We start from the raw sequence: 27308 nt of genomic DNA on the forward strand, positions 1-27308 counted from the left end.
GCTCTACTGTTTTTACCAGAAATTAGGTTCACCTATTAAGAAGAACATTGTGTCACCCTTCCTATCACTGTGAATACTAAATCTGTCATGAATGAAGTCGAAATAATTAAATTTTGAAGTAAAGCCCCAAAAGTTAGGATGAAGAATATTACCTCCTGGAAATGACAAGCTTCTTTAATCTTCAGTTAGAAGAAAAAAATCAAAATGATTGCCTTTACAAAGAGCTACATTTCCATTAATATTCCAACAATAATTATTGACATTAGCCTAAACATCTAGATAAGCCATTTTCATCCCTTGTGTAGAACAGCAATATTCAACATGCCTTACAGTTTATCTTATATGAGATTTAAATTTCTCTTGCCAAAGTTTAAGGCCACAGAGCTCATAAATATTTTTAGAAAACACAAAAATAGTTCTTTTCCATTGCACTGTGAAAATTAGATGGCTGCTTCCTTTCCACACCTCTTCTAGTTACATAAATTTGTGTTTTCCTAAATCTTTGTTGATGGTCACTTATATATATTGGGTTTTAGTATACTTTTAAATGACTTAAGGAATTACAAGGAATTATATCAATTATATCAATTAAAGAATCATATCCTTTTCACATTTTAGTTGCAGTTAATATAGTACTACTACACATAAAATATCAAAACCATGTAACCATGTAGATCTATTTACCCCCCCATCCTTTATGTTATTCATATGTATTACATTTATATATGTTAGAAACTCCACCATCCGGTGTTATAATTTTCCTTTAAACAATTATTTATATTTTAACTAAGAGGGGAAAGACAACCTCTTATATTTACTGACACATTTACTATTTCTGATATTGTGCTTTATTCCTTCCTAAAGATTCAAGTTATCGAATTTGATCCTTTTTGCCTGATAGTTTTTCTGTAATTACATCTCTTTAATTTCACATTTTACTCTAAGAAGCAAGAAGAAACCAAGCCACAGCTTCAACACTTTGCTCGGAAATATCCTCAGCTAAATATTCCTGTTCATTACTTACAAGTTCTACTTTCCTTATAACTGCAGAACACATTTCTGCTCACTTCTCTGCTGCTATAGGTCCCCTTTTTACAGTTTCCAATAGCATGCTCCTTATTCCCTTCTGGGTTCTCTCTAGCAAGTGTATTAACATCCATGTTTTTACTAACAATCTGTTCAAGGCAATCCAGGCTTTTCCTATAATGCTCCTCAAAAAATGTTCCAGCTTTAGTCCATTGCTCAATTCCAAGGCCACTTCCCCATTTTTAGGTATTTGTTACAGCACCACCCCACTTCCAGTACCAAAATCTGCATTAGTTTTCTATGGCCTTTGTAACAAATTACCACAAGCCTAGTGGATTGAGCAACACAAATTTATCTTACAGTTCTGGACATCAGAAGTCTGAAATTGTTCTCACTGGGCTAACATGAAGATGTTGGCAAGAATGCATTCCTTTCCAGAGGCATTTAAGGGAGAATTTTTTTTTTTTTTTCTTTTTCTAGCGTCTTGAAACTACGAATTCCTTGGCTGGTGGCTCCTTTCCATGTTCAAAGCCAACAGTAGCTTGTCTACTCTTTCTCATATCCCATCACCCTGAAACTGATTCTGCTGTTTCCCTCTTACACATTTTAGAACCCTTGAGATTACATTGGGCCCACAAACATAACCCAGAAAATCTTCCTCTTTCAGTTCAGATGACTAGCGACCTTACTCCATCTACCTTAATTTCCTTTGGCATATAATTTAACATACTGACCAGTTCCAAGGATTAGGACATGGGCATCTTTGGGAGGCTTATTATTTGGCCTACCATACATAGCCAGCTTAAACCTAAAACTATTTTTCTTGCAATGGCAGCAGCCCAAATGTCAGTTCATTTTTTGTAGCCTTAGCTGTGCTGTTAGGAGTCTGTCCCTGCTTATGTGTCGTTCAGATCAGTCAAAGAACTGGTTAGTGTTGATACATGGAATTCGGGGCTCCTCCTCTTAGGTTCTCTCATTTTGGGAATCTCACCTGACATCATTCAGTGACTATGGTTGACCCAAATTCTGTCCTCAGGTTCTTCAAGCCAATAAGATTATGGATTTTTTACTGAAGTTTTAGCTACCCTACATGATGAAGACCGGTGCTTGTCATCAGTTGAAAAGTCATATATATGGGAAGCCCACTCCGTGTGATTCCATTCTACCAAGCGTTGATTTGTCTCCAATGTCTGTCTACTTTCAGACACTATCTAGTGCCTGCAGGTAGGTTTTCTTTTTACTTCAGACATAAAATATATCTGTGTGAAGGTTGGTATGAAAGTTAGTCCAAGGGTTGATCCCAGCCCTCTAACCATACCAGAAGCTTTGATATTCGTTTTTTAAATTGCTGATGACCAGGCAATTTCTCACTAAAATGAGCACTAAGTAATTTATAAAAATAACTTCAATAAGTCAATATTCCAGTGTTCTAAAAGAATTTCATTTGATTGTCCACTGCTTCTACCTAGACTATTCAAAATAAGAGCCTCAAATGCAAAAGCAAATATTGTTACTAAGGCGTTATCAACATATGTCCAATCTGAATATTTATAGTTGGATAGAGATTTAAAGCTGCTAGTCAGAACATGACTTTAGATTCACATCCTTGCTGGAGAGAGACTAGTTAAGGCAATTAATTTTGTTTATAATGTATCCATAAGCAAAATCATAAATACTTTGAACAAAAAACAACCAGTTGCTTCAGAATGTCTTTTGAGTGTATTAAAACACATCCTCATCTTTACTCAAGGGCACCACCAGATTTTACCCTATACATTCCTATACATACTTCCCCTATACCTTCACATTATAAGGGATTTCAGAAATTGACCTAGAGGGACATATCAAAACACAGGGTGTTTGCTGGTTTCATTATGCTTTCTACTGTTTTGTTTCTTATACACAAGATTTCTTTCTCTGTACTTGTAAAAAGAAACAAAAACAAAAAAGTTTTAATGGTTTTTCCTGTAAAATACAGGTGTTTGATTTCTTTCAGTTATTCACCAGAGTTTCTCTTAGGCCAGTGATTTCCATAAGGAAGCAAAATTGTTTGGGTTAGGATTTATTTCAGAGGCATGCATGCCAAAAATGTGTGTGTGTGTTTGCACACATGGGTGCATGTGTGTTTGTTTTCAGATGGTAGAGCAATTGAGGAAAAGGGAGGGAGTATTGTCCCACTTTTCTAGATTTCTTTATGCCCACCCCAAGCAATATTTCTGTAAAGAACATTAGCTTAACTTGAGATGAAAGCTTAGACAATTGTTTAAAGACAAAATGTTGATGCAATATGACTGTTGGAAGAAGTGAACTACTTTGTGAGAAGTGTTTTGATATAGAATACAACAAAAACAATTCAGTACTAGTTTGTAACATGTCAAAGTATTTTTTTTAAACACCGGGCCATGAATCTTTTATACTTCAAAAGGAAATATCCTTGTTTGAGCTCATCTCAACCTGTGGCAGCACTTTTCGTGTGGGCCAGTGATGCTGGCTTCATATACTTCAGCTTTTTCCTCTTTGATGAGAATGTGGTAGTAAGACAGCAAGTTCTGGGGTGCCTGGGTGGCTCAGTCAGTTAAGCGTCTGCCTTTGGCTCAGCTCATGAACCTGGGGTCCTGGGATCGAGCCCCATGTCGGGCTCCCTGCTCCATGGGGAGCCTGCTTCTCCCTCTTTCTCTGCCTGCCACTCCCCCTGCTTGTGCTCTCTCGTGCTCTCTGTCAACCAAAAAAATAAATAAATCTTTTTAAAAAGCAATCATAAATAAATAAATAAATAAATAAATAAATAAAACAGCAAGTTCTTAGAGAACATAGAGGTATCAGATTTTTAAATCTCTCATTGCACATTAAAATTTTCTATCTTACTCCCTCCTTCCCGCATGTTCTCTGTTTTCTCACATACCCACACAGAAATCTTCAGAACAGTTAAAATGGGGAAAAAATGAAACACATATTTATTTGCTCTAGCATTGGATAAAATCTTTAAGGGGGCAAACATTTTTAATTTTTATTCAGAAACCTCTAAGTAAAATAGATTATCCAGGAAGATGAGTTATATCCTGTATCCTTGAGTTACCTCCACCAAATTGATCTATATATGTTCCATGGACTATGCATTTCTTACTATAAGAAGCTGGACATGGGCGCCTGGGTGGCTCAGTTGGTTAAGCGACTGCCTTCGGCTCAGGTCATGATCCCGGAGTCCTGGGGTCGAGTCCCACATGGGGCTCCCTGCTCGGCAGGGGGTCTGCTTCTCCCTCTAACCCTACCCTCTCTTGCGCTATCTCTCTCACACACTCTCTCTCTCTCAAATAAAAAAAAAAAATCTTTAAGAAGCTGGACATGTACTCTCCAGTGAAAGTCTATTAATTCTTCTAATGCACGGGTTTCTTCACTTAAAAAATATCAAATTCTGTTTCATTCTTATTACCATAGCTGTTCTCATTTTACTCATGGACGAAAATGCAGTCTGGCTGAAATTTAAAATGGTACCTCTTTATCCATATAATAGGGACCTTGAAGTATACTTGCACTAGAAAACTTTTCCACATCTGGATTTGACTTCATAGCTTCCTCTTTTTCTTGTCTAAATCATTAATTAAAGACTTACATCTAAATATCGTCTCTGACGCACAAACAGGATAAATGACAGGTCAAAGTAAATATATTTTGCTATGGTTGATGACTTGGTTTCTTTCTTCAACTTTCATTCGTTATGTTTCCTTTTAGTATTTCCCCTCTGTGGTATTCCGTATGGCACTGCTATAATTTGCCCTCTCCTCTCATCTTACAGGGTTAACCAACACACCAATTCATGAAATAAAATATGTACAATTTCTGACACTTTAGAAGATGACTTTGTTGCCACAATGGCTCTTAGCTTGAAGGTTTCTCACATTTGTTGGATCTCATTGTTTCTTCTAGCTTTTTTTCCTTTTTTTTATCATAAATGAGTTTTGCTCAGATTAACATTTGATAAATTTATGAACAATTATGAAGAACTAATTAGATTAGTTCTGTAGTCTCTTCCCCTGTTGAGATTTGGGTTAGTGTGTGATTTTCTTTTACCGTGGTGGATAAGTAACACTTGCGAAAAGATCTGCTTAGAAAAGGAGAAAGAAACAGATGGCTCACAAAGATATGCTTTGATAAAAGAGTCAGTGCAACACAAATCTTGATAGCAGATTTTCTTAAAATATTTTCTTATCCCTACTGACTTTGATACTTCTGATTATATTTTGTTTTCTTAGGTGAAATGTTATCGACCAGAATTGTTATAAAGTGGTTAACATTTCTCAAAGCATCAGGAAAAAAAAAATTTAGATAAGGAGTAAATAAAATCGAACTCCAAAATAGATTGCCTTGTCAGAGAATTATAGAAAAACCTCTATGTGGTTTTAAGCCTGTGTCTATAAAGTACAAACAAAGATTTTATTTATTATTAGTATTTTCTACTCTATAGAGTATAGACTTCAATTAAATGCATTTAAAGATCTAGCATTTCCTGGAGCACCTGGGTGGCTCAGTCGGTTAAGCCGCTGCCTTCGGCTCAGGTCATGATCCTGGAGTCCTGGGATCGAGTCCCGCATCGGGCTCCCTGCTCAGCGGGGGGTCTGCTTCTCCCTCTGACCCTCCCCCCTCATGCTCTATCTCATTCTCTCTCTCAAATAATAAATAAAAAAAAAAAATCTTAAAAATAAATAAATAAATAAATAAATAAAAGGCTCGGGTGCCTGGGTGGCTCAGTTGGTTAAGCGACTGCCTTCGGCTCAGGTCATGATCCTGGAGTCCCGGGATCGAGTCCCGCATCGGGCTCCCTGCTCAGCGGGAAGCCTGCTTCTCCCTCTCCCTCTGCCTGTCTCTCTGCCTACTTGTTCTCCCTCTCTGTCAAATAAATGAATAAAATCTTAAAAAAAAAAAAAAAAATCTAGCATTCCCTATGGAATGAGCATCGTTGCATTGAATATCAGTGTACGTTTACTTGCAACAAACGTTCTGGTCCATCGTCTGAACCCTGTATGGTCTTGCCTTTTTAAATTATTACTAAACCAGGAGAAATAATTGATACAGGCATTTCCAGCAAACTGTGCTCCAAAATGAAAGAGAGATAAAGACTTTACAGATAAACCAAAGCTAAGTGAGTTCATTACTACACTTGCCTTACAAGAAATGCTAAAAGGAGTCATTTGCATTCAAATGAAAGGATGCTAGACAGCAACATGAAAGCATGTAAAAATGTAAAGCACTCTGGCAAAGGTAAATATACAGATAAAAACAGAATCCTGTAACACTGCAATGGTGATCCATAAATCACCTTAATTCTAGCCTAGCATTTAAAAGATAAAAGCATTAAAAATAACTGCAACTATATTATTAGATTAGTGGATACAAAATATAAAAATACCTAATTTGTGACACTGGTGACATAAAATAGGGAGGATGCAAAGGAGTAGAGTTTTTATGTGCAACCTAAATTAAGTTGTTACTAGTTCAGAACAGAGTCCTATAACTGTAAGATATTTTATGTAATCCCCATCATTACCATAAAGAACATTTCCAAAGAAGATACATGAAAGGAATCAAGTACGTCAGTAAAAAAAAATCAGTGGAACACAAAGGAAGATAAACAGAGAGGAAAAGAAAAACAAAATAGCTATAAAATATTCAGAAAACAACAAAATGGCAATAGTAAATCCTTACCTATTGGTAATTATTTTAAGTGTAAATGGATTATACTCCACAATGTAAAGATATAGAGTGGCTAAATAGATTTTTTTTGAAAGATTTTATTTATTTATTTATTTGAGAGAGAGCATGAGAGAGAAAGAGAGAGAGCACAAGGTGGGGAGGGGGAGAGGGAGAGGGAGAAATAGACTCCCTGCTAAGCAGGGAGCCCAATATGGGGCTCAATCCCAGGATCCCGGGATCATGACCAGGAGCAAAGGCAAACGCTTAACCAACTGAGCCATCCAGCTGCCCCTAGAGTGGCTAAATAGATTTAAAAACAAGATCTAAATATATGCTGTAAGACTGACTTTAGATTTAAGAACACATATAGACTAAAAATGAAAGAATGGAAAAAGATATTCCATGCAAATTGTAACCTATGGAAAGCAAATGTGATCATACCTTTAACAAGCAAAATAGATTTTTATTTTTATTATTTTTTTTAAAGATATTATTTATTCATTAGAGAGAGAGAGAGAACAAGCAGGGGGAGAGGCAGAGGGAGAGGCAGAAGCAGGCTCCCCGCAGAGCAGGGAGCCTGATGTGGGACTTGATCCCAGGACCCTGAGACCATGACCTGAGCTGAAGGCAGATGCTTAACCATCTGAGCCACCCAGGTGCCCCAGCAAAATAGATTTTTAAATCAGAAACTCACAAGAGACAAAGAAGGACATTATATAATGGTAAAAAAAGGTCCATTCACCAGGAAGATATGACAATTTAAATATTTATGCACATAACACTAGAGCATTCAAATATATGAAACAAACATTGACAGAATGAAAAGAAGAAATAGAAAACAATAAAATAATAGCAGGGGATTTCAATACTCCACTTTCAATGATGGATAGATCATCCAGTCAAAAGCAATAAGGAAACAAAACTCAAACAACACTAGAGAACAAATGGACCTAACAGACATATACAGAATATTCCATCCAATAGCAGTGGAGTACAGATTATTTTCAAGCACACATGGAACATTCTCCAGGATAGATCATATGTTAGGCCACAAAACAAGTCTTAACAAGTTTAATATTAAATTTATATCAAGTATTTTTTCCAACCACGATGGAATGAAACTAGAAATCAACAGCAGAAGGAAAAAGGGAAAATTCAAAAAGAAGTGGAAATTAGAGAACACACTCTTGAACAACCAGTGGGTCAAAGAAGAAACCACAAGGAAAATTGGAAAACATATTGAAACAAATAAAATCAAAAACACAATATAACCAAAACATGGGTTGCTGCAAAAGCAGTACTAACAGGCAAGTTAATAATGATAAACAGGTAATTAAAAACAGGAGAAAGATCCCAAATAAAGAACCCAATTTTATATTTCAAGGAATTAGAAAAAGAAAAACAAACTAAGCCCAAGTTAGCAGAAGGAAAGAAATAATAAAGATTCAAGCAGAAATAAATGAACTAAAGAATAGAAAACAATAGAAAAAATCAACAAGCTAGAGCTGGTTTTCTGAAAAGATTAACAAAATTGACAGACTCTTAGCTAGGCAAACTAAGAAAAAAAGAGAAGACAACCAGACAAAGATAATATTAGAAGAAAAAAAAAAAAAAAACTACAGACCAATATCACTGATGAATATTGATGCAAAAATCCTCAAAAAAAAGTTAGCAAATTGAATTCAATAGCATACTAAAAGGATTATAACATCATAACCAAGTGGAATTTAATTTTTGGAATGCAAGGATGTTTCAAAATATGAAAAGCAATCAGTGCAATACACCAAATTAACTGGATGAAAGACAAAATTACATGATCATCTCAACTGAATGCAGAAAAAATATTTTACTAATTCAACACCCTTTCGTGGTAATAATATAAACAGTCAACAAACTAGGAAATGAAAGAAATTACCTCAATATAATAAAGGCCACATATGAAAAGCCCATAGATACCATATTCAACAGGGAAATCTGAAAGATTTTCCTCTAAGATCAAAAACAAGGCAAGGATGTCCATTCTGCAACTCTGTTCCACATAGTATTAGAAAGCCTAGCCTGAGCAATTAGGTAAAAAAAAAAAAGAAATAAAAGGCATCCAAATCAGAAAAGAAGTAAAATTATCTTTGTTCACAGATGATATAATCTTCTTGAGGAAAATCCTAAAGATTCCACCAAAAACTATTCAAACTAATAAGCAAATTCAGAAAAGTTGCAGGACACAGTCAACACACACACACACACACAAATTGGCTTTCTATACACTAGTAATGAATAGTCTGAAAAGGAAATTAAGAAAACAATCTCATTTACAGTAGCATTAAAAATAATAAAATATTTAGGAATAAACTTACCTAAGGAATTTAAAGACTTGAACACTGAAAATAACAAAATGTGGCTGAAAGAAATTAAAGACACAAATAAATGGGAAAATATCCCATGTTCATGCATGGATTAGAAGACTTAACATTGTTAAAATGTCCATCTACCCAAAGCAAAGATTCAATTCAATCCTTATCAAAATCCCAAAGGCAATCTCTTTCAGAAATAGAAAAAACAATCTTAAAATTCATATGGAATTGTAAAGGCCTTGAATAGCCAAAACAATCTTGAGAAAGAAAAACAAAGTTGGGGGGCTCACACTTCCTGATTTCAAGACGTTTTACAAAACTACATGCCAGTATGTACCAATTGACATACAAACCAACTGAACAGAGTAGACAGCTCAGAAGTAAACCTTCATATACATGGTCAAATGACCATCAGCTAGAGTGCCAAGGCTGCATAATGGGAAAAAGATAATCACTTCAACAAACGTGTTTGGAAAACTGGATATTCCAACTGTGGGAAAAAAATGAAGTTGGACTTTACATTACACCCTATACAAAAATTAAAATGAATTAAAGACCTAAGTATAAGACTTAAACTCTATTTCCTAGGAGAAGATATAGGTGATAAGCTTCATGACATTAGATTTGACAATGATTTCTTAGATGTGACAACAACAGCATAAGTAGTAAAAGCAAAAAAATAAGCAAATGGGACTATATCAAACTTTAAAAGTTATATTACAGCAAAAGAAACAATCAACAATTGAAAAGACAACCTATGGAATGGAAGAAAACATTTTGAAAACTATATATCTGACAGGGGGTTGATAATCAACATATATAAACAATTCCTACAACTCAACAACAACAACAACAACAACAACAACAACAAAAAACCTGATTTAAAAATAGGTGAAGGATTTAAATAGACATTTTCTTTCCTTTTTTTTTTTTTAAGTAGGCTCCACACCCAGTGTGGGGCTTAAACTCATGACCCTGAGATCAAGAGTTGGCTGCTCTACGGACTGAGCCACCCAGGCATCCCTTAAATAGACATTTTCTTAAAGTATATATACACATGGCCAAAAAGTATATGAGAAGATGCTCAACATCACTAATCATTAAGTATTTTATGAAATAAAAAATTCAAAAAGTATTGATGAAGATGTGGAGATACTGGAACTCTTGTACGCTGATGATGGGAACATAAATGATGTAGCTGCTATGGAAAACAGTATGGAGATTCCTCTGAAAATTAGACTTAAAACTGCCATATGATCCCACAATCCCACCTCTTGGTATTCATTCAAAAAATTTTAAAACAGGATCTTGAAGAGTTATTTGCACCCCCGTGATCATTGCAGCATTATTTACAATAGCCAAGAGCTGGAAACAACCTACATGTCAATGGATGGATTAATGGACAAAGAAAATGTGGTATATACATATAATGGAATATTATTCAGCCTTTAAAAGAAGGAAATCCTACCATATGCTACAACATGTATGAACCATAAGGACAGTATACTAAGTAAAATAAGCTCATCACAAAAAATAAATACTGCATGATTCCAATTACATGATGTATCTTGAGTTAGTAAGACTCAGAAACATGAAGTAGAATGGTGGTTGCCAGAACCACCCTGGGGTTAGTGGTGAAAGCAGAGTTGTTGTTCAATGGGTGTAGACTTTCAGTTTTGCAAGATGAAAAAGTTCTAGAGATCTGTTGCAAAACAATATGCATATAGTTAACACTACTGTACTGTGCACTTAAAAATGGTTAAGGAGGGAAATTTTATGTTTTGGTTTTTTATCATAATAAAAAAATCAAACTTTCAAAAAGTAATTTTAGGCCTAGGAATGTTAAATATAATGTCTAAAGAGTTAATAAGGAAGCATCATTTTTTGGTGGGGTCAGTCCATTGATTTCAGTTAAAATAGAAAAACTGATAAAGTAGAAAGAATAAAATACTTGCAGTGAGTTAAAATCTCTGCAAAGTAACCTAGTTTTGCCCTTTATAAGTTCTAAGACATTAGCCAAACTATATTAGCTCTCCAATGTGTTTTTCTTCTTTGTAATAAAAGAAAATAGGATAAGTGTGACCTCATAGTATATTATAAGGATTGAATGAGATAATGTGCCTGACTTAGCTAGCCTAGTGCCTGCCCAGAGTAGATAATGAATTTTCTCTTTCACTTCCCTTTTCTTTCCAATTCATGAAATATCGATTGGGTGTCCACTGATGCACTAGAAAACCATCCAAAAAGATAGGTGAAGAATTTTTAAATTATGTGGCAGATTAAAGAAAATATTAATTTGATTAAAATATTAATAATATAAAATTAATTGTAAATTAATAATATAAAACAATATTGTTATTGCAATGTGCCAGGCACAATAAATGCATGATTGTCTTATATCTTACCATTCTGACAACAAATATGAGGAAGACACTATTATTATTCTCATTTTACCAGTAAGGAACCTGAGGTTTAGAGAATTTAACCTATCCGAAACTCCAGCTAGTATGAGCAGAGCATGACTCCATATCTGACTCTAAAGTTCAAGCTCCCAACTGCTGCTATATTGTACTGCTTATGGAGAATGAGCTCAAATATGTAACAGCCTTGCCTCGAAATTTAAATCAATCAAAATGTAGCAGTCTTTATCTTAGGTAAGGATAAGGAAAAGGGGAGATGAGTAAGCAAACCTCCTTCATTCCTAGTATACTTCCAAATTTCCACCTCTTTCCAGACCTCAAGTAAAATGGATTTTATGGTTTCCCCAATTTCTTTCTCAGTTTTATTGTCTTGGTAATCAAGGCTTTCTAAAATGCTTTACAAATGGGAAACAAACATGGACTTGGACGACTGATACTAGCTTTAATGGAGGAGGGAGAATGAGCTGTACCTTGAGAAATGGGTTAAGTTTGAATAGACTGAGAATATAGGGGAAGGCTCAGAGGTAGGAATTAGCAGGACATTTTTGTGAACAATAATAAGATCCTAGAGCAGAAGTTTTGATTTGAAAAGATTAAACTGGAACATGTATGGAGCTTTATTAGACCATTCATATATTAGACTTTGACCATTAGGACCCAGATCATTGGTTATCAAATCACCTTGAAGAAAAGTCGATATTGCTTAAGATTCTGGAAACATTCCCAGAGCAACCCTGGTAGACCCATTTAGTAACTGCTAAATCATCTGACTGGTACAAAAGGTCTAATTGAACCAGAAATGTTGACAAAAATTATTTCCCACAGGACAGGGATGTAACAAAAGAGGATTTTGCCTTCTTCAGCTGGATCAGACTCTATTGCTCATAGTTTTGTTTCACTTAGAAGCATAGGATGAGGCAGAGGCAATATCTTTTTAAGCTTGTCCATTGTGTCTCTGAGTAAAACTGAGGCATTTTGCTTTCATATCTACTCTTTCGTATTGATCTCAGTCTTTACGTACACACACACATATGCACACACATACACACACATTTTTTTTTCTAATGAATGAGGAGAGAAAAATAAAAACAAGGAAAATACTTGTAGGCTCTTTCCAGACATTATGTAAAGTTATTTGTTGTTAGTTCATCTCTTTCCCTGGTCTTTGCTTGAACTCAAGTTTTATGTATAAGTGTCATATTGTAGTTGAGAAAAGCAATATTCAGTTTGTTAAAGCTATGAAACACAGTAGGAAATCTGTTATTCTTTTCACCTTTCAGTAAAAAAAAAATGTAATTGACACTCCCCCCAAAATGTTACAGGAATATAGATAGAGGTATAAATATTTTTTTTAAAGATTTTATTTATTTATTTGACAGAGAGAGACACAGCGAGAGAGGGAACACAAGCAGGGGGAGTGGGAGAGGGAGAAGCAGGCTCCCCGCAGAGCAGGGAGCCCGATGCGGGGCTCCATCCCAGGACCCTGGGATCATGACCTGAGCCGAAGGCAGTCGCTTAACCAACTGAGCCACCCAGGCGCCCCGAGGTATAAATATTTTTAAGTATACCGTGGAAAATGAAATTTGATTTGTGCTTTTTAAGTATGTATGCACTAATCATATAGAATCTTTTGAAATCATAGATGTTATGAATCTGTTCTTGGTTACCTATAGATTTCAACAAAGCTGTTTCATTTTTTAATTTAGAAGTAGGCTGGAAGTCAAAAATGGTGATTATTATCTGCAATCTAAGGGGGAATGTACTGCATATCATTTATTGTTAAACAGAGTTAAAATCTTGTTTATCACAATAAACCTTTCTAAAATTCTCAATTAAAATATTCACCTTGGGTTATTTTTAATCATATTTCACTGCCTATTTTCACTTGTACAATATAATTCTTAACACCGATGTATACATGATATTAAATGTCATTAATGTTTTGTTATTTCACTGAGTATTAACCCATAACCCTCCATAACTTCAGAGTTGCCTTACAAGTGAAATTACTTTATTGAATGTCGAGTTGATAGTTCATTAGCCAACCATGGCCCCTAAAACATAGACCACACACACACATACACATACCCCTCCTTGGATGCTATATTTAATTAGATTTTTCTGTAATAGTGTCATAACAACATTCTAGTACATGTAGAATCGTTCATTAAAGAGAAAGATGTCAATTTCCCAAGATTCTTAAAATTTCAGCAAAAGAAACATTTCTCATGATTTTATCCTAATGTGTAAAGTACTACCAAAATTTCCATAAAATGAATTATTCATTTCCTGTACAGCTTACCCAATATATTTTTTTGTAAGTAAAATTTAGTTAGATAAGCAAAATTTATTTAACCTCCATACTTAAAACACCAGCCTCCCTTATTTCTCACACTATTAATAAAATATAAATTTTAATGATTTTTTTTGTTATCTAGCCATAATTTTAAAATATACAGAACCTTAGGAATTTCCTCTCCAATGATTCTAATATATTCCCTTATACTTAAGAGAGATATAAAATTTAACATTTAAAAAATATTTTTTGTAGGGCGCCTGGGTGGCTCAGTTGGTTAAGCGACTGCCTTCGGCTCAGGTCATGATCCTGGAGTCCCTGGATCGAGTCCCGCATCGGGCTCCCTGCTCGGCAGGGAGTCTGCTTCTCCCTCTGACCCTCTCTCCTCTCACGCTGTTTCTCTCTCACTCGCTCTCTAAAAAATAAATAAAATCTTAAAAAAAAAAAAGAATATAGAATGTTTGTCTTTTGGGGTGCATGGGTGGCTCAGTCAGTTGAGCGTTGCCTTTAGCCCAGGTCATGATCCCAGAGTCCTAGGATTGAGGCCCGCCTTGGGCTCCTTGCTCAACGGGGAGCCTGTTTATACCTCTGCCTCTCCTTCTCCCTCTGCTCCCCTGCTCCTGCTCGCTCTCACCCTCACATAAATAAATAAAATCTTTAAAAAAAAGGGCGCCTGGGTGGCTCAGTTGGTTAAGCGACTGCCTTCGGCTCAGGTCATGATCCGGAGTCCCGGGATCGAGTCCCGCATCGGGCTCCCTGCTCGGCGGGGAGTCTGCTTCTCCCTCTGGCCCTCCCCCCTCTCATGCTCTCTCTATCTCATTCTCTCTCTCAAATAAATAAATAAATAAAATCTTTAAAAAATATATATATATTTTTTGTATAACTAGACGATGAAAATCTGAATACAATCTGAGGGTTAACTCCTAATAAAATTAACTTGACTATGTCTGTGCTTCAGATGATTTCTCTCTTAATTCAAGAAATATTCACAGATTTCCAATTTCAATCATAAAATCACTTCATTCAAAACAAATATGTGTTCTGCAACCTATTTTCATATAAAACTTTCATCAGAAGCCACTTAAATATACCTTCACTCTAAGTTGCGGAAATGGCTAACATAAACATAAATTATACTCAAGACAAATAGTGGTGTTCCCATACAGGATTTTTGCTTCAAGAATGGCATAAGAGGACGGTTCTTTACAGATTGACACTCCTCTGTGTAACAACTATATACTCCAGACAAAATAAAACAATAACAAAATAAAACTAACAACCTGAAAGCTCTGGAGTATAAACGAAGACATGTAGACCCTTGCAGGAGACCTAAATTTGAAAGAAGTTTCCAAAATGGTTTGAATTTCCCACTATTGTAGACTTGGTCCAAGGGCAGGACACAGTTATACAAGCAGCCAAGAAAAGTGACCCACTCTCAAGAAGTAAACAGTCAATAGAAGCCAATTCCAAGATATACCAAAAGGGAAAATTGTCAGGAAAGGACATTCAAGAAGCTATTATAACTATACTTAATATGGCAAAGGAAAATATATTGAAAACCAAGATAGAAAATCTCAGCAGAAATATGGAAAATGTTTTTAAAATCCAATAGAGAAATTGAAAAATAAAATATCTTAAATTAAAAATTCAGTGGAGATCTATAATAGGATAATGGAGATGACAGAAAAGAATCAGTGAGCTTAAAAGATAGATGGTAGATATTATCCAGTCCAAAGAAAAGAAGAGAAAAAAGATAGAAAAACACATAAATTTTCAAGAACCTAAGGAGAAAAGCAATTAAAATAATTAATTAATGTGTACTTAGAGTCCCAGAAGAGAAGAGAGAAAGAATGAAGTAGAAAAACTATATGAAGAAATTATGACTGATAATCTCCCTAGTTTGGTAAAAGATATAAATGTAGAAATCCTCAAAGCACAGTAGACTCCAGGAAATACAAATGCAAAGAAAACCATGCCTAGGAACAATATACTCAAACTCGTGAAAACCAAAGATAAAATCTTGAAAGTAACCAGAGTAAACAACATATTACATACAGGGAAACAATGATTCAAATACTCTAGCTTTCTTGTTGAAAACCACAGAGGCCAGAAAGCCTGGGAGGGATTATTTAAGAGCTGACAGTAAAAAACAAAAAACAATAACAAAAAACAGTTAACTCACAATTTCTATTTTCAGTGAAAACATCCTCTGAGTACAAAAGTAAAAAAGAAAAAATTTAGATAAAAGGATTTGTTGTCAGCCAACCTATATTATAAGAAATGCCAAAAGATGTTTTTAGGCTGAAGGGAAATCTTTTTCGAGAAGAAGTGAACAGCACTGGAAATGATAAATATCTGGATAAAATAAAAGAATATTTTTCTTCTTAATTAAAAAATATAATCATTTGAAGCAAAAATTAATTTTATAATGCAGATGTAACATGTATAACAATTGTGACTACAAAAATCCTTGTCTAATGAACACATTTTAAAAATACCAAGATGGTATACCTCAATCCATATCAACCACATTAATGGATTAAACAGTCTGATTAAAAGGTGAAAAATTTTCACAATAGATGTGAAAGCAATATCCAAATACATTCTATTTACAAGAGATACACTTTAAACATAAAAACAAAGAGAGGCGCCTAGGTGGCTCAGTCAGTTAGCCTCAGGTCATGATCTCAGGGTCCTGAGGTCCAGCCCTGTGATGGGCTCTACACTCAGTGCAGAGTCTGCTTGAGATTCTCTGCCTCTCCTGCTGTCCCTCCCCCCATGTGCTCTCTCTCTAAAATAAATAAGTAAATAAAATATTTTAAATAAATAAATAAATATAATAGTTGAAAGTAAACAGAAGGAAAAAAATCTAGCATAAGTAGTTTGGAAATACTCTATTATAATATTATATGAATAATACTATATTAATATCAGATAAAATAGGCTTTAAGATAAAAAATATGGCCTGAGGTAAAGGAGATTTCATAATGAAAAAAAGATCAATTCATCAGAAATACATAGCAGTCATGAAAGTATACAATAATAAGAGAGCAACAGATTACATGAAACACTGACATAATTAAAGGGAGAAATAAACAGTACTACAGTCTTTGTAAAAGATTTTAACACTCTTTTTTCAGCAATCACTAAAACTAGAAAAAAAAATTAAGACATAGATGATCTGAGCAATACTATAGGACCTTAATAGCACTGATATTTGTAGATTATTACACACAGCAACTGCAGAATACACTTTCATTCACAAAGATACACCATGTGACAGAAAACACATGTCTCATTACTTTAAAGGACTGAATGCATAAGAGTATGTGCTGTGACCACAATTAAATAACCCAATAAACACTAGGCAAAAGATTGAGAGGACACTCTGCAAGAAAAGATGATTGACCAATTAGCGCAAGATTCTCAACACCATTAGCATTAAGGAAGTGCCATTAAAATTCACAAGGAGATAACACCACACTTATAAGGATGCCTAAAATTAACATGCTGACAATACCAAGTGCTAAAGAGCATGTGGAGCAACTAGAACTCTCAAACACTGGGGTTACAGAGGTAAAATGATACAATAATTGGAAAATTGTTTTACAGTTTTTTTAAATATTAAAGATAGACCTATTTTACTACCTAACCATTTCATTCTTATCCAAATTAGTGAAATCAGTCTTATACATGAATATTCATAGCTTTTTTATTCACAGTAGCCAAAAATTGGACATGATTCAAATGTCCATCAATCAGCAAATGATAAACAAGATGTGGTATAGCCATACAGTAGAATATTACTCAGGAATAAAAAGGAGAGACTACAAATAAATTCAATAGGATGAATGAATCTCAAAATCACTATGCTGAGTGTAAGAATCCAGGCTCAAAAAAGTATACAACATATGACTACATTAATATAAAATTCTAAGAAATGTAAATTAATCTATAGTGACAAATAAGTAAGTGACTGCCTGGTCTCAGGGCAAAGGAAATGATGGACTACAAAGGGACACAAGAAAACACTGGGGAGTGATATAAAAGTTCCATATCTTGTGGTGTGGTTTTCAGGTGTATATGTCTTTCAAAAAATGTATCAAATTACATATTTTAAGTGGACACAACTTACTACACATAGATTACACCTTAATAAAATTGATTTTAAAAGAGATACACTTTTCACCAAAATTAGAACTCTTGAAAAGACATCAATTAAAAAAAACAAATAGAAAATATCAAAAATTCAAGTTGAATAAATAAAAATTCATTTTCTTTTGATAAACTGTGGTTATTGAAATCCTGGTAAGAGTTAAAGTTGATTTAGAAATGTCAGTTGGATTACTCCATTTACCTTGTCAATGCAAATTAAAAAACAAAATTTTTTTTTAATTTTAAAGAGAAAGGAAAAGAGTTTTACTCAAGCCTAGGTTGACAGCTGGACAGCTGTCCAGGATTCAAAATCTTCACAAAGAAGAGTATGCTCTGGGGAAGGAACATTTGGTGCAGGGCTGTATACTTTTTTTCCATAAAGAGCTACAAATCATCATGATGAAGGACATTCCAGAAAGTTGCAGACTTTCTCTTATGGTTTTAGTATGTGCAAGTCTTTATGACTTTAATCTTATGGGAACGAAGTAGGTTTTTTTGTTTTTCTTATCTTTATGTTCAGAATGCTCCCTTTTGGTCATTTTTTTAATGAGGCAGATGTACAATCAATGTGTTCTCAGGACAGAAGTAGAGCCCATGCTTTGAGGTTTTGTGGAGTCATTTTGACCTTCATAAAGAGCTTCTCTGGGAGCCTAGGAGCAGGGCCCACAAATGTTGAAGGTTGAAATTTTCTTTTATCAACAGGAATAGACTTAAAATATATATATATTTCTCCAATTTATTCATTGGTACCTAAAATTAAAATTTGTAACTAACTCTTAAAATTGTTCAGCCAAAAAAGTGTATGTGTGTGTGTATATATATATAGCATATACATGCATCGAGGAACATCTCCACATATGTATGAGAGAGAGACTGAGAAAGAGAGAGAGCAAATATGTCAAAATGTTAATTTGTATATACAGGTGAACTTATGTGGATTCTCATGTTACTATTTTTTCAATTTTCCTCTAGTTTTGAAATTTTCAAAGTAAACAGTTGAAGTAAAACATAATCAAGACTTACCAAATTTACATTAATGAGTCTGCCCACTGAAATTTTAATACCCAGGAAATTTTAATAACCCAGGAAGTGATGTGAATACATATTTTATAAAGCATTAAAATTGAAGCATGAAATTACTAAATGTATTGAGGATGAGAAAAGAGCACTGTGAGAGTATCAAAAAAAATCCACCTAATCAAAGCAATTTTTATATCAAGACCTCTGACTATTTTGGGAGTATAAAATAATGAATGGCTATGACTATAGACTCTGCAGTCTATTCCTTCTTGATCCCTTACTAACTATATAACTTTTTTTAAAACTCAATGTCCTCATATGTAAAAATGAGGAAAATAAAAGTACTTACCTCAAGGATGTTGTAAAGATTAAATGAGATAATAAGCTTAAAGTGTATAATGCAGTGCTTAGTACAAAGTAAGAACTCAAGAAATGTTAGCATCTATAATTCCTATTATTTTAGGAGGAACTGAAGGAGATACATTCATAAAATTGTGAATTGTCAAAATGACTCCACAAAACCTCAAAAAAAATTCCTATTTTTATCCTACCATATGCCATTCCCCAGTTATTGTGGAAGACTATTTCATTTTTAGATTTTAGGTTGTTCCGAGAAGACTTTAGATTTCTTTTTACGTTTTTATTTTAATTCCAGTTAACTACAGTGTCATATTAGTTTCGGGTGTGCAATATAGTAATTCAATACGTCCATACATAACCCTGTGCTCATCACAACAAGTGCACTCCATAATCCCCGTCACCTATTTAAAGCATTCCCCCCCATCTCCCCCTCTGGTAATCATCAGTTTGTTCTCTATAATTAAGAGTCTGCTTCTTGATTTGTCTCTCTCTCTCTCTCTCTTTTTTTTCCCTTTGCTTGTTTTGTTTCTTAAATTCTACATATGAGTGAAATCATATGGTATTTGTCTTTGATTTATTTCACAGCACTGTATTCTCTTGCTCCATCCATGTCAATGCAAATGGCAAGATTTCATTCTTTTTATGGCTGAATAATATTGCATTGTATATATATACTACTTCTTTTTTATCCATCAATCAATGGACACTTGGGCTGCTTCCATATCTTGGCTATTGTAAATAATGCTGCTATAAACATTGGGGTGCAGGTACCCTTTGAATTAGTGTTCTTGTATTCTTTGGGTAAATACCCACCCACTGGTGCAATTGCTGGATCATAAGGTAGTTCTATTTTCAACTTTTTGAGGAACCCCCATACTGTTTTCCACAGTGGCTACACCAGTTTGCATTCCCACCAACAGTGCAAGAGAGCTCCTTTTCCTCCACATCCTCACCAACACCAAGTTATTTCTTGTGTTGTTGATTTTAGCCATTCTGACAGGTGTGAGATGATATCTCATTATAGTTTTGATTTGCATTTCCCCGATAATAAGTGATTATGAGCATCCTTTCATGTGTCTGTTGGCCATCTAGATGTCTTCTTTGGAGAAATATCTGTTCATATCTCCTGCCCATTTTTAGTTGGATTATTTGTTTTTTGGGGTATTGAGTTGTATTAGTTCTTTATATATCTGGATACTACCCTTTTATCAGATACATCATTTGCAAAAATCTCCTCCCATTAAGTAGGTTGCCTTTTAGTATTGTTGATTGTTTCCTTCCCTGTGCAGAAGCTTTTTATTTTGATGAAGTACCAATAGTTTCATTTTGCTTTTATTTCACTTGCCTCAAGAGACATATCTAGGAAGAAGTTGCTACAGCTGATGTCAAAGAAGTTACTATCTGTGTTGTCCTCTAGGATTTTTATAGTTTTAGGCCTTACATTTAGGTATTTAATCCACTGTTAATTTATTTTTGTGTATAGTGTAAGAAGGTGGTCCAGTTTCATTCTTTTGCCTGTTGCTGTCCTGTCTTCCCACACCATTTGTTGAAGAGGATGTTGTTTTCCCATTGGATATTCTTTCTTGCTTTGTCAGAGATTAATTGACCATATAGTTGTGGGTTTATTTTTGGGTTTTCCATTCTGTTCTATGTGCTGATCGATGTATTTTTGTGCCAGTACCATACTGTTTTGATTGCTACAGCTTTATAATAACTTGGTATCTGGAATTATGATGCCTCCAGTTTTGCTTTGCTTTTTTAGGGTTGCTTTGGCTATATGTGGTCTTTTGTGGTTCCATACAAATTTTAGGATTGTTTGTTCTAGTTCTGTGAAAAATGCTGTTGGTATTTTGATAGGGATTGCATTAAATGCATAGATTGCTTTGAGTAACATAGACATTTTAACAATACTTGTTCTTCCAATCCATGACGATGGAATGTCTTTCATTTCTTTGTGTCATCTTCATTCTCTTTCATAAGTGTCTTTAGAGTACAGGTCTTTCATCTTTTTGGTTAGATTTATTCTTAGGTATCTTATTATTTTTGGTACAAGTGTAAATATGATTGTTTTCTTAACTTCTCTTTCTGATGCTTTATTATTGATGAATAGACATGCAACAGATTTCTGTACATTGATTTTATATCCTGCAACCAAATTAATTTATCATTTCCAGCAGTTTTTTGGTGGAGTCTTTAGGGTTTTCTACACATAGTATCACGTCATCTGCAAACAGTAAAAGTTTGACTTCTTCCTTCCCAATTTGGATAACTTTTCTTTTTGTTGTCTGATTGCTGTACCTAGGACTTCCAGTACTATGTTAAATAACAGTAGTGAGAGTGAACATCCTTGCATTGTTCCTGAACTTTGGGGAAAAGCTCTCAGTATTTCCCCATTAATGATGATGTTAGCTGTGGGTCTTTCATATATGGCCTTTATTATGTTGAAGTATGTTCCCTCTAAATCTACTTTATTAAGGGTTTTTTATCATGAATAGATGTTATACTTTGTCAAATGCTTTTTCTTTTTTTAAAAGATCTTGTTTATATATTTGTCAGAGAGAGAGAGAGCGAGCACAAGCAGGGGGAGGGACAGACAGAGGGAGAAGCAGACTCCCTACTGAGCAGGGAGCCCGATGTGGGACTTGATCCGAGAACCCCAGGATCATAACCTGAGCTGAAGGCAGACACTTAACCTGACTGAGCCACCCCGTCAAATGCTTTTTCTGCATCTATTAAAATGATCATATGGTTCTTATCCTTTCTCTCACTGATGTGATGTATCACGGATTTGTTTGTGAATATTGAACCACCCTTGCATCCCAGGAATAAATCCCACTTAGTCATGATGAATGATTTTTTAAATGTATTGTTGAATTCAGTTTGCTAGTATTTTGTTGAGAATTTGTTGAGGATAAGGTTTTTAAAACACAAAACCCGATTTTATCGACTTAAGCCTAGAGAACATTTTTTTCCTCCAAATTCGGGCAAGTTTTCTGACTGAGAAGACTTAGAGGTGGAAAAAATCTCACATATCTAAGTTTGAAATGCTACAAGAAAAATGTTAGGCAGTTAAAATAATCTTTTGAAACAAGGCTTGTCTGATGATCCAGACTACTGCAAATTGATTGTTTTCTTGTTTCCTTTAAATGAGCCCATGTTTGATCATTTGACATTTACTATTTGATTATTTAATAACTGGAAACTTATTGCACTCAGTAATTGCCAGCCTGCTGATCTGACAGTGAAATTCTGATATGAAAATGAGATTAATAATTTAACTGTGATTTAGACATGATAGCCTTTGAATTTAGATTACAAGTCTTACATCAGGGACCTCTGTTGAAAATATAATTTGGATTTCATTAAAGTAATAAAGCTGTTTTAAATTTTCATTAAAATATTTTATCATTCTCGGGGTGCCTGGGTGGCTCAGTCGTTAAGCGTCTGCCTTCGGCTCAGGTCATGATCCCGGGGTCCTGGGATTGAGCTCCGCATCGGACTCCCTGCTCTGCGGGAAGCCTGCTTCTCCCTCTCCCTCTCCCCCTGCTTGTGTTCCCTCTCTGGCTGTCTTTCTCTCTGTCAAATAAATAAAACCTTAAAAAATATATATATTTTATCATTCTCTTCCTGGTATCAAATTGTCAGGATACAACTATAACAAAGGTGATCTTATGATTTTAATAGGAAGTTTGAAACTCTGTGTTATGTATGTGTGGTTCTTACCTTATATATACCTTTTATCCTGAACTGCCCAGCGCAGACTCAGATAATTGTGATCATGGATAACACCTATACAATGGCTCCTTTTGAAGAGTCTGTGTTATCCAATCAATAGTCAGTATTCTCTTCATTAATGAAGAGTTTGCTCTTTGTGGCATCTTGAGGAAGCAAAACCAATTTAAGTTAATATTCAATACATTAACACACTTAGATAAGATGTACTCCTATTTTTAAATATATACTTTAAAACTTAACTTCGGGGAGCCTGGGTGGCTCAGTTGGTTAAGCGACTGCCTTTGGCTCAGGTCATGATCCTGGAGTCCCTGGATCGAGTCCCGCATCGGGCTCCCGGCTTGGCGGGGAGTCTGCTTCTCCTCTGCCCCTCCCCCCTCTCATGTGCTCTCTCTCATTCTTTCTCTCTCAAATAAATAAATAAAATCTTTAAAAAAAAAAAAAAAAAACTTAACTTCAAAAATATACCCGAGGGAATATAATTGCTTAAAACTTTGAGGTTTTCACAGAACTTCGTATCTACTCATATCTATTATGGATCCTCTTAGCAATCCTTTAGGGTGTAACAGGTAATTTTAGAGATTGGAGTTTTCAAGAGATTAATGAAATTGGGAGAGAAAAAGCAAATCTTCTTTACAGAAGGATTCTAAATAATATATGTAGATAGCTCTCCCTCCAGGAGGTGGAGTTTAACTTCCACCAGTTTCAAGTATGGGCTGAACATTAAAAGGGGAAAATAGTAACTTGACAGTGGAGAAACCTGGCAATACCTTAACGAAGTGATCTAGATTAAATCCCTAGTAATGTCATATGGATATCATGTACCTTCTGATATGATAGGGTAAGAAGGGCACTTTTCATTATTCCAAATTATTCAAAATAAAGTTTAATTTTTTTCAAAAAAGTACTCACATATGGATATCAGTGCTAGGAGTGAAGTGGGTTCCTGCTGAATGTGTTCCCCACTCCACCTCAAATCAATCATTTCCTAACGAACGGGAAGAAAATTTTGTGCATATATATAAAAAGAGTGCTGACACTGGTGCATATTTTAATTTGCATTCAATTCAATAAAATTGCAATTTAAATTAAATCTTCAGAGAAATCCTATCTAACAAATGCACATATAAATCTAGTATTTTTATTAAATAAAAAACAAAACTTGTTCTTTGATCAATGCTCAACTGACTTATAAGTTTGGCAGATTAATTTCCCCTAAACATTTAGCAGCATTTATAAGCCTGATTAATTCAATTTCCTTAGACATTTTAAATTACAATTACAAATATTAACACATTCAAGTCTCTCAAGCATTTTAAACACCTAACAAGAGAGATTTGCGAATCTAATAAACAATCTCTTAAGCACTTAACTACTACTTACAAACCTAAAAAGTCTAAATTTCTAGAGTACTCAAGTATCAAATATGTAAGCAATCAAATATCATATACAAACAACTTCTCTTTTCTTACATTTATCAATTTAAAATCATAAGTACAAAATGTACATCTCTTAGTTATTATTCCTTAAAATCAAAATTATAACATCAAATAAATAATCTTGAAAAATCCCAATTAAAAACCATAAGTTTAGGGGTTCCTGGTTGGCTCAGTTGGTAGAGCATGGGACTCTTGATCTCAGAGTCGTGAGTTCAAGCCCCATGTTGGGTGTGGAACCTACTTAAAATTTTTTTTTAAAAATTTAAAAACCATAAGCTTAATATCAATCACATTTTCTTAAACATTTAAATTAAAACAACAGATCCAACATGACAGATTCTTTAAAGTCAAATCATCTTCAACATTTACAAACTTAATGAACAAAACACACACAAGTTACATGAGGCTTGAACTATTCCTAAGCTGAGCATAAATGTATTATATGCCTTACTTCCATATTTTCTCTATACGTTGTAAACATTTACATATTTGTAAACATAATATAAACATTTCACTGATGTAAATGACCTGCGGAGTCATTTGCTGACTACACGAGAGAAGGCCATCCAGGCCAGATTAGAGGTGGTTCACCTTTCAAGATGATTTATTAGCACCTTTTTTTAAAGGTCTTTTCTTATAAAAAATGGAACTTTCCAAATGCTCTCCTTTTCTTGCAAAGACTCTACATGATTTTTAATTGTCTGAATAGAATGGAGATTTGGTAGTCCTATGCACACTGCAAATAATCTGCTTACTATCTTGTTGGTTTCTGAACCCTCTTTATGTTTTACTTCTTATCTGTCAAACTCATCATCATTTAAGGTCATTTTATTGATACATTGCTGTATCTCATTTTATGTCACCTTTTTAGATCTTTTTCATGGATGAATGACCATAAAGTTATCTATTCCAGTCTCCAATTTGTTGTCAGATTCCATTCATTATTATTTCATTATTATTTTTCAACTCAGCTACTTCTTTCACAATTGCTATCATTTGTACTTAATCTCTTTGGCTACCGTATAATGTTGGCTGGGGTGGGGGGTGGCGAGAAACAGAAAATTTAAGTCAAGCTCATGTTTCTGTTGAATTGTCAATTCAACACTTATTTTCACTCTCCCATGGGATGCCTTCTCCTCTTCCCCAGATCTTGTAGAAACCTAAAGGGGAAGAATTGCATTAAAATCACGTTAAGTGTTGCAACCCCAATTCTGATATCAGCATCCTTGTTTCTTATCAGAGCCCATCGGTAGTTTTGTGACTTCAATTCTGATGACTGTGCATGAAGCATCTCAATGATACAATTTCATTTAACTTAGATAATAAGTGAAAGATTTATAGTTGAGAGATGCTGTCATGATACTTTAAAGATAAAGAGTATTAAAAACTATGAAAGGGGACATACTGCAAAATAGCCAAATTTAGTTTAATTCTGTTACTGGCACTTTCCCTAGATGATTCAAATACCTAGATTTCTTTTATTTAATATTTCTATTTCCAGTGATCACTAGAGTTGTCCATTTTAATATCCAGATTCACTATAACGTCTGCATGCTTTATGATTGCCCCAAAGGCAGCAAGACATGGTAGAAAGAACTTAGTTTACAAAGTCAGAAACTTGGGTTTAAATTCCAACTCATTTTACTTCACCTTTCTGACGGTCAATTTTCTCTTCCTGAACAAGGGGATTAAAACCTGGCTTGAAATGAGTTAATATTTGCAGAGTTACTCAGTACAATTGCTGGCCCATAGTCAGTGTTCCAGAAATAGTAGTACTTTTTTCATGTCATTGCTTTTCAGCTTAGATTCGCCTATGGTGTTAATTATATAGAAAATGTTGCTCCAATGCCACCTTTTTAAATACAGCAAAATTATATTATGCACATTTTTTGAGGGGCTTTGTTTTATTTTCATCTATACTGCAATGAAAAGCAGTTATTTTGCATCTTGGATCTCTTGGGCGAGTTGCAAATATTTTTGTGATGTAGCTAATATCACAGTTGTTAATAAAGCATGACATGCTACTTGGCACCTTTGTCAAAGTTTTTATGAAAAATTGGTTAAATCCCTAAAAAGAAGAGGGTCACTAACATACAAAAAAGAGAGAGAGAGAGTTATCATTGCCTTTATTATAGAACTATATAGATCATTAGATTGTGGGTATTTGACATCTGAAAAAGCCTCTTCCAACTTATATATTTCACTAAAGAGAAAATTGGAAATCAGAGATATGGTACAACTCTAGGTTCGTATGGCAAATCAGCCAGTGAACCCAACTCTTCTGAATCCATTTCGACTGTATCTCCATTACATCATGCAGCCTCAATAAGCTGCTTACCTCATACGGTTCCCTCAACCAGAATTCTTGTGAGCAGCGATTAACTAGCCATCTTTTTAACTCCGGTTCTTATTAAACCCAAATTTTCTTTCTGGTATCCATTTAGTTAGGTAGGTGGCTCAAGCCTCAAATGTAATTTCAGATTTATCCTTATTTGGTTTGGTAGTGAAAACATTTAACTATGACTCTTCAAAAAGATTATGAAACAAAGATACAAATGCAATGTGTTAAATGAGTTGAAATAGCCATCTTATTTCCTCACTTTTATTTTTTAAAATGTCTCAGGAATCCCACTTTTCCTATGAGCAGTGGATGGTATTTCAGCATCATTTGGTCTGAATATTCTAGCACCAGTTCTGCCGTTCCAGTAACCATGTAAATCAATACATGCATGTCTGTTCACATTTTTTCATCATTCCCCAAAAACGATTCCAGACACAGTAATGGTTTTAATTCACAATGCATAAATTTAAGCAATTATCA

At 34.5% G+C, this 27308-nt stretch overlaps 1 protein-coding gene across 2 annotated transcripts in view; it reads left to right on the plus strand.

The window, feature by feature from the left end:
- Positions 1-1920: 1920 nt before the first annotated feature.
- The window catches only part of HTR1F (5-hydroxytryptamine receptor 1F), a 91069-nt gene continuing 65681 nt past the window's right edge, over positions 1921-27308 (plus strand). Inside the window, exons 1-2 of one of the 2 annotated variants that reach the window (XM_035015163.1) lie at positions 1921-1953; positions 2063-2250. The gene's annotated coding sequence lies outside the window, so the exon portion shown is untranslated. The other variant, XM_035015162.1, reaches the window with a different exon arrangement.

This window comes from Mirounga leonina, unplaced genomic scaffold, assembly GCF_011800145.1.
Source record: "Mirounga leonina isolate KUSES-001 unplaced genomic scaffold, KU_Mleo_1.0 Mir_169, whole genome shotgun sequence".
NCBI classification, from domain to species: domain Eukaryota; kingdom Metazoa; phylum Chordata; class Mammalia; order Carnivora; family Phocidae; genus Mirounga; species Mirounga leonina.